Here is a 12,496-nt window from a genome sequence, read left to right as displayed (position 1 = left end):
ATGAAAGAGCCAGGTTGCTGATGACAAATCTAAAGTAGATACTTTTCAAAATAGTTTTCATTTAGTACCATAAATAAGAAAGTGTAAAATTCAATATTTTTTAATGTTAATTTTAGGATATCTGCAGTTGCACAGCTACCATCATAATCTAATTTTACTCCATTTCCATCAATCAAAAATCTAGCATTAATTTAAAAATTAAAATCCTTGAACCAGCATTTCAGATACCCCAGCCTTAGGCGACCATCAACATATTTGTCTTCAAAATTTGACTACCATTGTTTCCTACATGAAATCATACAATATATGGTCTATTGTGACTGACTTCTTTCACTAGAGGATACTGCTTTTGACCTTCATCCATTACATTTTATGTTTTAATGACAAAGAGTATTCTATTATCTATAAAGGTCAGATTTTGCTGTTTATTAATAAATAGATATGTCCATTCATCAGTTAATAAACATTTGGGCTGTCTCCACATTTTGGCTATTATGAATAATGCTGCCTTATAAACATCCATGTACAAGTTTTTATGTGGGTGAATGTTTTTATTTCTCTTGATTGGGAGGAATTACTAGATCATATGGTAAGTCTATATTTAACCATTTGAGGAACTGCCAGACTGTTTTCCATAACCACTGCAGTATATGAGGTTTCCAGCTTCTCTGCATCCTCACCAAACACTCGTTTTTGGCTGTCTTTTTGATCATAGCCAGTCTTGTAGGTATGACGTGGTATCTGGCTAATGTTGATTGCACTTATTTTCATGTGTTTAATTAGCTCTTTGAATATGGTTTGTGAAGAAATACCTACTCAAATTCCTTGTCTGTTTTTAATTCCTTTATCTTTTTATTATTAACTTGTAAAAGTTCTTTATATATTCTGAATGCATTCCTTTATCACACATGTGATTTAAAAATATTTTTTCCTTTGGGTTATTGTTTTATTTTTTCAATGGTATCCCTTAAAAAACAAATGGTTTTCATTTTTATAAAATTAATTTATCTACTTTTTGGTTGCCTGCTTGCACTTCTAAGAATCCATAACTGAATCCAGGTATCACAAAGATTTACTCCTATAATTTCTCCTAAGAGTTTTAATGTTTTACCTCTTGCATTCAGCTCTGTGATCTATTTTGAATAACTTTTTGTATTTTTGATGCTCTAATCCCCAGAACCTATGACTCTGTTACCTTACCGTGCAGATATGACAAAGGTTATGGACCCTGAGACTGAGAATATTCTGGATTATTCAGATGTGCCTGATCTTATTACGTGAGTCCTTAAATTCAGAGACTCTTTTCCTGACTGTGAAAGAGAGAGACGGCCACGTGGAAAGGACTTGGTGCCCCATCGTTGGTTCAGAGATGTAGGGCTCGGTGTGTGAGGACTGGAGAAAGGCCTGGGGAGCTTAGGGTGCTCCCAGATGTTGACAGCCAGGAGGACGTAAAGCCTTCAGTCTTACAGCTGCAAGGGCCTGAATTCTGTGAGCAGGCAGATGACCAGGAAATGGATTTCCCCCAGATCCTGCAGAAAGGAGGACAGGCCCCCGGGCACCTTGCTGTTAACCCTGCGAGATCAGTGCTAGGATTCTGGCTACAGATAATAGATCATGAAACATAACAGTTTTGTATTGTGTAAGCCATCAAATCTGTGGCTCCTGCAACAAAGAAAATGAGTACAATTTTCGATTTTGTTATGGGGTCTTCCAAGTTAGTCCTTTCCTTCAATCTGGGGAGGATGTCCTCTGTCCGCAGGTTTGGGAACACTCAGTGGTTTATTTCATGCCGTGAATTTCAGTTTTACTCATTCCTGTGTTCCTTTGCAGTCTCATGATGGCTTTGCAGAAATTTCTACCACACTCTTCAAGGATTCTTATTATGACATTATTTGAAAAAGATTTGTTTTCTGATGGGGTGTATGACACATTTTCTGGTAATCCCTTAAACTTTGCCTTTGAAAAGTGAAGTGAAAGTGAAAGTTGCTCAGTCATGTCCGACTCTTTGTCCCCATGGACTGTAGCCTGCTAGGCTCCTCTGTCCATGGGATTCTCCGGGCCAGAATTCTGGAGTGGGCAGCCATTCCCTTCTCCAGGGGAGCTTCCCCACCCTGGGATGGAGCCCAAGTCTCTCCTGCATTGCAGGTGGGTTCTTTACTCTCTGAGTCGTCAGGGAGTCCATAGTTCACATATCTTCCGAACATTTGAACAACTTAAATTATGTCTTTTAAAAAGAAAAAATAAAAAGCCTGTGGGAAAGCCATGTAAATGAGAGCAATATCTCAAATAATAGTGATAGTTTTGGTAGCCACACTACTGAACTGTACACTCTGGAAATCACAGAATCTTGGAGTTGGAAGTGATGCTAACTTCTTAAGCTTGGAACAGAGGACACTGTTGCCAGAAGGTGTAAAATGTAAGTGACTGGCAAAGGGTTGTCTGGTCTGCTGTGGTGGACACAGAATCTGACCTCCAGTATTATGTTTTCCAGTTGAATTCACTATCCACTAAATATTTCATTCTTTAAGACAGATGGTAGAGGAGTTACGTATAGATATATCTTTATATGTAAAATGTAGATTTAAAGTGGATCCCATAAACCCAAGAGTTTAATGAAAGGACAATATATTAAACTTATGGGTTTATGGGATCCAGTTTAAAATAACTATAATGTAAAGTATGATGGTAAGTTTATTACTTTGTGGTTCCAAGCTTATTTTCCTTTATAAGGGCACACAACTCTCTTTTTTTTTTTTTTCAGAGATATGCTGAGATTGGTAAATGTTAATCACTTGGTTACAATTGGTAAATGTTAATTAAGATAAGAAGTAGATAAAATATCTTTATTATACTATTTTCTTACATTTCTATATGTTTGAAAATTTCCATAATTAAAAAGAAGAACATGCTTTAGTTCATAAGGAAACTGGAGTCTATTATACAGAGTGAAGTAAGTCAGAAAGAAAAACACCAATACAGTACATTAATGCATATAAATGGAATTTAGAAAGATGGTAACAATGACCCTATATGCAAGACAGCAAAAGAGACACAGATATAAAGAACAGACTTTTGGACTCTGTGGGAGAAGGTGAGGGTGGGATGATTTGAGAGAGAAGCAGTGAAACATGTATATTATCATATGTGAAATAGATCGCCAGGCCAGGTTGGATGCATGAGACAGGGTTCTCAGGGCTGGTGCACTGGGATGACCCTGAGGGATGGGATGGGGAGGGAGGTAGGAGGGGGCTTCAGGGTGGGGACACATGTACACCCGTGGCTGATTTATGTGAATGTATGGTAAAGTAATTAGCCTCCAGTTAAATAAATAAATTAATTAAAAAAAAACTGTCAGAGGTGCAACAAACACCATGGAGTTTGAAATTTTGAAATTATCAAAAGGATGTTAAACTTCATTTGATTTTAACATGTCATTTTTTTACATCCTTTTTTTTTGGAATGGGTGTGGGCGTGAGCCATGCATGTTATTCACTCAAAGGCACAATGGCAAGAGATCTTTTCTAGAAAAACGGTAAATCTCTAGGCATTTGAGTTAGCTGATGGGGAAGGAACATGGAATGCATTAAAACAAGGAAAAGCTAGGATGAATATCAATTCATTATATAAAATATATGCAGTTCTACATATTTGTATATGTAGATATTACAACTGTTTAAAATCTGATCTTTAAGTAACTTTCTCCTTTGTGTTTCTTTAAAGAAAAAAGTAAGCAACTTTGAAAAAAATGATAAATTTTGTTTCTGCATTTTAAAATGTCTTTAATATTAATTAGGACTATAAATTTAAAGTTAGCAAAGTTATACGTCTTCAAATTTAAGAGAAATTAATAGAATAGTGGAAGAAAATTTTGCAATTTAATGGTATCACCGCTAGTAACCTCCTTTTCTTTTTTTTTTTTCCTTTTCTTCATTTAGATATATTTGGGGAAACAGATTGCAGTGTAGATATGATTTTCGTATTTGTTAATAAGTCAGAGAAGGGAACCAGCTCCAATTGGTTCTGTTTGTGCTTTTTCACCATTGTGCTCCAGATCATTGTACTAGCAGAATCAAGCAAAGTTTTCACCTCATCCTCTGATCTGTCAATTTTTAGCCCTTTAAAATGAAATTCCAATGACAATCCTATTTTAACTCCAATGAAAGACATGCAGTTTAGGACTAAAATTTTGTCCCCCTGCCCCCCAGCCCCCAAGCAAATGAAAGAATAATGACTCATTAAAGTACCTACCTTTTTCTAGATATCATTTCAGTGATATACCCTGGCATAAATTCCATATTTGTGTATCTGACATTAATGGGAAATTTTGATTATATCTTTTCCTAGCCCTAATATTCATTGTGATTTCTCCGTGTACCTCTATTATCGGACAGGTCTTGGCCTCTACTTTTACTTCATACAACATCTTTTAAAAAGTCAAGGACAATAATGAGAATTAGCATCATGTCTTCTCTTAAAAGATTCTTCCACGACACTGCAGATCTCAGTTCCAGTCTTTCTTCATCCATGGGACAGAAGCTGGGTCTTAGTGACCCTCTGATTTTGCCTGCTTCCCCAGAGTCCTGGAATTAGAGCTGTGATTTATTTCTACAAGTATGTTAAGACAAGATCTGGCCTTTCACTGATATGTTTCCTTGTGTTAGGAGTGTTAGTTGCCCAGTTGTGTCTGACTCTCTGTGACCCCATGGACTATAACCCTCCAGGCTCCTCTGTCCATGGGATGCTCCAGGCAAAAATACTGGAGTGAATTGTTGTTTCCTCCTCTGGGGCATCTTCCTGACTCAGTGATTGAACCCACATCCCCTGTGTTGGCAGGCAGATTCTTTACCATCTGAGCCGTCAGAGAAACCCTGATATGTTTCCTTATTTTAGTCTTTAAATGCAACTAAAAATAACCATGTTTGTGTATCATATTTCAAACCATCACTAGATCGTTTAAAATGATTTTATTGAAAGGACCTAGCTAGGAATGTGTCTTCCAGGTACTTCCCTTCTGAAGACCCTTGTTGTAAAAAATGATGATTTTCCATGTCCCAACGTGTGTGATACACTCACCATCCTGTTCAAAGCAGCAGCATCTCACCCTTCACTATTGAAAATTCCTCATTTTTCTTAATTTGGGTATGCATTGGCTGTGTCACTGTCTCTGTGTTTTTTTCCTTTATTCAGGAATCCAGGGGTTACTTTTTTGTTTTTGGTCTCTTGATAGTTTTGCCAGCAGCATGGTTTTGAGTTGCATTAGGATCAGGGCCTCTCCCTTCCCCAGGAGGCTACCCGATACAGATCAAAGCCTCATAGGAGAAAGCATGAGCATTTGTTGGTCAAAAAAGATCTGGGTTTGAATCTAAGTTTCATATGAGAAGTTTTCTGAGAAAAATAATTTTAATAATATATATATAAAGATCCGACACAATGCTGATGTTCAACAAATGTTATTTCCTTTTCATTTATTTCCTCTGTCCCACATGATTTCTAATTTATATTTTTGATTTAATTAGCACCTAAAGTATTTGGCATAGCACCTGTCATAAAGCATTGCTCAACAAATATTAGTCATTATTAAAGTTATTACCATTGTATTTCCACCCCAACTTTTCCTAACTAAATTTCCCGTGAAATTCTTTATGTTTTCAATATCAAACATATTTACTGTCCTCCTCTAAATGTAGGCTGAGAATATTTTGTCTTGAAACTAGCTCTTTGGATGTCCTTTCAGGAGGCTGAGTTCCTAAAGGTGAAAGGAGAACACTTTCTAACACTATACACAAAAATAAACTCAAAATTGATTAAAGGCCTAAGTGTAAGATCAGAAACTATAAAATTCTTAGAGGAAAACATAGGCAGAACACAGTCTGACATAAATCACAGCAAGATCCTCTATGACCCACCTGCCAGAATAATGGAAATAAAAACAAAAATAAACAAATGGGACCCAATTAAACTTAAAGCTTTTGCACAATGAAGGAAACCATAAGCAAGGTGAAAAGACAGCCCTCAGAATGGGAGAAAATAGTAGCAAATGAAACAACAAAGAATTAATCACCAAAATATATAAGCAGCTCATGCAACTCAATACCAGAAAAATGAACAACCCAATCAAAAATTGTGCAAAAGACCTAAACAGACATTTTTCCAAAGACATACAGATGGCTAATAAATACATGAAAAGATGTTCAGCATCATTCATTATTAGTAAAATGCAAATCAAAACCGAAATGAGGTATCATCTCACATCAGTCAGAATCAGTTCAGTTCAGTCACTCAGTCGTGTCCGACTCTTTGCAACACCATGGACTGCAGCACGCCAGGCCTCCCTGTCCATCACCAACTCCCGGAGTTTGCTCAAACTCACGCCAATTGAGTCGGTGATGCCATCCAACCATCTCATCCTCTGTCATCCCCTTCTCCTCCTGCCTTCAGTCTTTCCCAGCATCAGGGTCTTTTCCAATGAGTCTATTTTTTGCATTAGGTGGCCAGAGTATTGGAGCTTCAGCTTCAGCCTCAGTTCTTCCAATGAAAATTCAGGATTGATTTCCTTTAGGATGGACTGATTGGATCTCTTGGCAGTCAAAGAGACTCTCAAGAGTCTTCTCCAACACCACAGTTCAAAAGCATCAATTCTTCAGCTCTCAGCTTTCTTTATGGTCCAACTCTCACATCCACACAGGACTACTGGAAAAACCATAGCTTTGACTAGAGGGACCTTTGTCAGCAAAGTAATGTCTCTGCTTTTGAAGTTGGCCAGACTGGACAGAATGGCCACCATCAAAAATTCTACAGACAATAAATGCTGGAGAGGATGTGGAGAAAAGGGAACTCTCTTATGCTGTTGGTGGGAATGCAAACTGGTACAGCCACTATGGAGCATGGTGTAGAGAGTCCTTAAAAAGCTGGGGATAGAACTGCCATGTGACGTAGCGTTCCCACTACTGGACACGTATCCAGAGGAAACCAGAAGTGTAAGAGACACATACACCCCAGTGTTCATCGCAGCACTGGTTACAGTAGCCAGGACATGGAAGCAACCTAGATGCCCATCAGCAGAGGAAGGGATAAGAAAGGGGTGGTACATATACACAATGGAATATTACTCAGCTATAAAAAGGGATGCATTTGAATCAGTTTTAATGAGGTGGAAGAGCCTGGGGCCTATTATAAGGAGTGAAGTAAGTCAGAAAGAGAAAGACAAATACTGTATATTAATGCATATATACGGAAACTAGTAGATGGTACCAATGACCCTACATGCAGGGCAGCAAAGGAGACAGAGATGTAAAGAACAGTGTCTTGGACTCTGTGGGAGAAGGCGAGTGTGGGGTGATTTGAGAGGACACCCCTGAAATGTGTACATCACCAAGTGTAAAATAGATGACCAGTGCAAGGTCGATGCAAGAAGCAGGGAACCAAAGCTGGTGTTCTGGGACAACCCAGGGTGGGAGGGGGGCCAACTCATGTTGATGCATGGAAAAAACCAACACAATATTGTGAAGTAATTATTCTCCAATTAAAATAAATTAATTAATTTTTAAGAAAAGAAAGGAAAAGAGAAACAGGTAAAGTGGAAGAATAATTACAGCATTAAATGATACAGAAGAGTTTGAAAGGGGAAAGGATGAGGCTATGCTTGTCTTGTTTGGATAGTGTTTACGAAAGACAATTTGAAGGAGTAATGTGTACTCTATAAAGAACTGTTAAGATATTGATATTTTTAGATTCACTGTGTGGCCTTTTGACTGACCCAGTGTATTAACAGTGCATATTGATGTTTGACCAATAGAACAGAGAGTGAATGTGCCATGATGCATGCAATCTGCTGTGTAATTACTATCAAGATAGAGTTTTATTTCATGAATGATGTGAAATCTTTTTGAAAAAGGAACTTCTGATTTCACCTTGAGATAAATCTCACAAGATTTCATGACACGTGGTTAGATATATTGTTCAAATACATTTTGTAGAAAATGGAATAAATCATGACCACTTGTGAGTTCATTAAACATATGAAGTTAATGGGTTGATACTCTCTTTGAGAACACATCTTATTTGATGTCAACCTTCTTGAATGCCTGCTCTAAGTAATGCTAGTTATAACAGTTTCTCATATCCTATTATCAATGCCGGCCGTTACCTTCCCTAAATGTTTCTTCCTATATGGGCTATTGTCACAGAACGACTTTTAGCATCTGATGCTCGTTTACTATAAAATCTCCTCCCTGGCAGCAAGGTTGTATTAAGAACGGAAAGCAAATATGTGAAGTGCCTTTACTCATCAACATATTTTAAATGTTTAGTCAGTTTCCTGTGTGAGACGGTATGTGAGTGCTCTCACTGGGAGGGTCTGATTCTCTCCAAGGCCTGCAAGTCTAATGTTCCAAAGACGTCTGAATCTGCTCAGTCAAGCCAGGTCTTTCTTTTGAATTCCATGCCTACATTCTGTACTGCCTGCTGTTCACTACTACAGACATTTCAACTACAGTTATGAAGAGCTGATCTCATTAATTTTCCTCCTCACAACTCTAAGTGAAACCATCACCCATGCATTTGCTTATGTTTTGAGGAGACAGAGTGTCGTCCAGATGCCTCCTCCTCTATAGACAACCTCTGAGTTCAGGCAATAAATACATCTTTTGCATCCTACCACCCCGGTTGAATCTATTTCCTTCTCTGCATCTCCACAGCTTTAACCTTTTTAGGCCATCAGCATCGTCCACTCATCTTACTGCAACAGTCTCCAGTTCAGTTAGCTTGCCTCTTGCGGGACGCAAATGCAGGCACAGAATTGTTTGTATCATGTCATTTCCCAGGCACTCCCTCTGCCCAAAACTTGAAGCCAAAACTCCCGAACATGGGTTACGGTTTCCTGGTTGATCCATTCAAACTGCCTCATTGTTGTCCAGTAGCCAAGTCCTGTCCGAATCTTTGCAACCCTATGAACTGCGGCACACCAGGCTTCCCTGTCCTTCACCATCTCTGGAGCTTGGTCAAACTCATGTCCATTGAATCAGTGATGCCATCCAGCCAACCATCCCCTGTCGTTCCCTTCTCCTCCCAGCATCCGGGTTTTCTCCAATCAGTCAGCTCTTCCCATCAGGTGGCCAAAGTCCAGGAGCTCCAGCTTCAGCATCAGTCCTTCCAATGAACATTCAGGACTGATTTCCTTTAGGAGGGACTGGTTGGACCTCCTTGCAGTCCAAGGGACTCTCAAGAGTCTTCTTCACACCTTTATCTTTGAGCTCTTCCTCCCTAGGATACTTGCTACAGCTCCACTGAACTTCTTCCAGTTCCTTATTCATTATCCTGCATCAGAGATTTGCCAGCTTTATGCAGTCTGAAGCACTTCTCTCTCTAGTTTACTTTTATGATTCACTCTTAGTGAATCTTAATTAGGGTTCACTAGAGAAGCAGAACCAATATTATTTATTATGAGGAACTGGCTCGCATGATTATGGAGACCCGAGGTCCCAAGATCTATAAGCTGGAGACCCAAGAGCACTGACAGTCTGAGTACCAGCCACAGCCTAAGGTCAAAGGCAGAGAACCAGCGTCCTGGCTCAAAGACAGGTGGAGAAAACGAATTCTGTTGTGGTGGTGTTCAGTCGCTGAGTCGTGTCTGATTCTCTGCAGCCCCACGGACTGCAGCATCCAGGCTTCCCCGTCCCCCACTCTCTCCGTCCTGCACCCCACATTTCTGTTCTCTTCGGGACTTCAGTGGGTTAGGTGAAGCTCATTCACACTGGGGAGAGGATTCTGCCTTATTCAGCCTACAGACTCAGACATTAGTCTCATCCAGACACACCCTCACAGACACACCCCAAATAATGTGTAATCAGTTATCTGGGAACCGTGTGGCCCAGTCAAGTTAGCACACACAAGACACCATCACAGCCTTCTCGAATCGCTCTGCCCACCTCTCTTCTTAAGAAAAACTGCTATGACCCAGGTCCTGATGAGACTGTTCTTACTCTCCTATCTCCTTCTGTGACTCTGTCTGCACGTGAGCACTTACACACGTCCTCCTCGCCTGCTCACACACATCCTTAAAAACCCTAGTTCTTGCTCCTTCCCTTTGTAAGTCCTAATTTAGGAGCTAGAATGTATACTTTGGCACTTAGGTGTTCAATAAATATGCACTGAATGCATGAGCTATTCTATTAACCTTTAGATCGAATCTTCACGAACATTGAATTATTTTGGCTTGATTGCTGATATAAAACCAACATTTACTCCTGCCCAATTATGGCTGAATATATATGTAACCATATTCAACATTCTGGTTTCATTAACTTTCCTCTGCGATTTATACACCAAACTTGCTCACTCTGTGGTCTAGATACTCTGCTGATTAAAACTGCGGCTACCTTGTTAGAATTCTCTTGGTTGATCACCAGGGAAAAGGGCATTCAGTTTTGCTGTTCCAAGTCAGAGAGTAGCACATGAATGGGGCAGAGGCTTTGGAATAAAACACAGCCCAGGTTAGGAGCCCAGCTCTTCTGATCTTCATTCTGTCTTACTGACTTCTGTAGACTGAGCATATAGGAAAGTGCTTGGCAGAAAATAGGTTTTAAAAACTGTTAGATAACTTTGATAAGTTACAAAAGTTATTTTCATCCCAGGCTTCTCACTTAGTAATTGTATCTATTTCACAAAGATACTTGAGACTATAAATGAGTTCATATACTCAAATTGAGTGCAAAGAATGTGCCAAATGAAATTCTGTTTATATTTATTGTTTTCATAGTATTGAAGTATCTGTGAATGTGTTTATAAGTGCATCTGTGAACGTGTTTATAAGTGCAAAATTTTCCATCCTGTAGCCTCCAGTTACATACCTTTTTCCTCTATTTTTAAGAACTTACTTGTGCCAGGTACTACCTAAGTGCTTTACATACGTCATCATTTCATTTTATTTTAATATGGTATTGTTCTTCTCAGTTGACAGAGAAAATCTGGTTTCATAAAGACTAAATAACTTTGCAAGTTCACACAACTTGCAAAGCCTAAACTGGCACCTGAAATTATACCAAAATTCAATGGTGAGTTCACCCTCTAGGTCTGTGCCTCTGGTTCTGCTTTGTAAGTAAGTATCATTTGTATCATTTCTTTTTAGGGCCCACATGTAAGGGATGTCATATGATATTTCTCCTCCTCTGTCTGACTTACTTCACTCACAGTGACACTCGGTAACATATGGTTGCTGGGGGAGAATGAGGGGCAGGCGGCGTCAGGGCGTTTGGGATGTATGTACACACCGCTCTACTTAAAACGGGTACCCAACAAGGACCTGCTGTGTGGGGCACATGGAACTCACTCAATGCTGTGTGCTGCCACGTGGGATGGAAAGGGAGTTGGGGGAGAATGGATTCATGTATAAGTAAGACTGAATCCCTTTGCTGGTCACCTGAGACCACCACAGCATCTTTAATCGACTATACCGCAACGCAAAATATAAAGATAGAAAAATTCGTTGGTGATAACTGCGCTCAGTTGTAAAACGCCTGGAATAAAGTCTGTGTTCGTAAGTTAGTTTCTTTTCCCTTCTCGTTCTGTAGGATCAGCGTCCTGTTGTTCTGTATCCGTTGCGTTTGCATAAGCAGAAAGCATCTGACGTTGTCCGGTGGAGGCGTTTCCAGCAGAGCCTGTGAAGATGTTTGCTCCAGCTTCCTGGCCCCTCCCCGGCGATGCTGACTCCTCTCCCAACCCTCGGGGCAGCTGACTCAGCCGTGCCCGCTGCAGCTGAAGCCTCCCCGGATGGGCTTCGGTCAGACTACACTGGAAAATGTGTGACGGAGAGATGGGTTGTCTTCCATCTTTGAGAAGGTCAAAGTCCCGCCTGGCTACATCCAAGTAAAGGAGAAAAGCCACGGTGAGACTTGCGTCTCTGTACGCTGTCTGCCGCGTCGGACTCTGTGCAAACCGAGTCCCCGCGTTAACCCCACTGCTCAATCCAGCACCAGCGATGCTCGGCCTCCAGGAGACCCCCCTTCTCTCCTCTGCTCAGATTCCCTTCCACAAGTCACCCTCCCGGCCTGTCAATGGAACCTTCCTCTTCTGTTCTGATTGCCCTTACTCTTCCAGTCTACTGTCAAGAATGTAAATAACAACAAGCATCCTGAATTGCTCTGATTTTTTTCTTTTAGTTACCATTCTTTCTTTTTCCATTTGATGGAAAACTCTTAGAATGTATGGTAATCTTAATTTTTCTCCTATTATCTTCCATACAACTTAAAATTTGCTAAAAGAACTTTAATAAGATATTTTATTGAATTAAAAACCATCAGTTGAACTATATTTACAACTTAATAATTAACTGAATGATATAAATTGGCTTATTGATTTCATTGTTTTAAAGCTCATACTTCATGTATTTAAAAAAGCCTTTATAGTTAACAGTATAATATTTTATCCCTGAGGAATCAAAGATATTCTTTTCAATTAGTAGGGACCATTTTTCTGTATTGCAAACATTTACCTAATTTAC

The 12,496-nt window shown here is 39.6% G+C and overlaps 1 long non-coding RNA gene across 1 annotated transcript in view; it reads left to right on the top strand.

Annotated features, from left to right (window-relative positions):
- LOC133042848 (uncharacterized) overlaps positions 1-12,231 on the top strand; it is a 236,725-nt gene extending 224,494 nt beyond the window's left edge. The window contains exon 3 of the long non-coding RNA XR_009689599.1: positions 11,568-12,231. This is a non-coding gene — a long non-coding RNA (uncharacterized LOC133042848). The remainder of the gene's footprint in view (positions 1-11,567) is intronic.
- Positions 12,232-12,496: the final 265 nt, after the last annotated feature.

Source organism: Dama dama, chromosome 21 (assembly GCF_033118175.1).
Source record: "Dama dama isolate Ldn47 chromosome 21, ASM3311817v1, whole genome shotgun sequence".
Taxonomy (NCBI): Eukaryota; Metazoa; Chordata; class Mammalia; order Artiodactyla; family Cervidae; genus Dama; species Dama dama.
The sequence above is the reverse complement of the archived record's forward strand: the minus strand, read 5'-3'. Positions and strand labels throughout refer to the sequence as shown.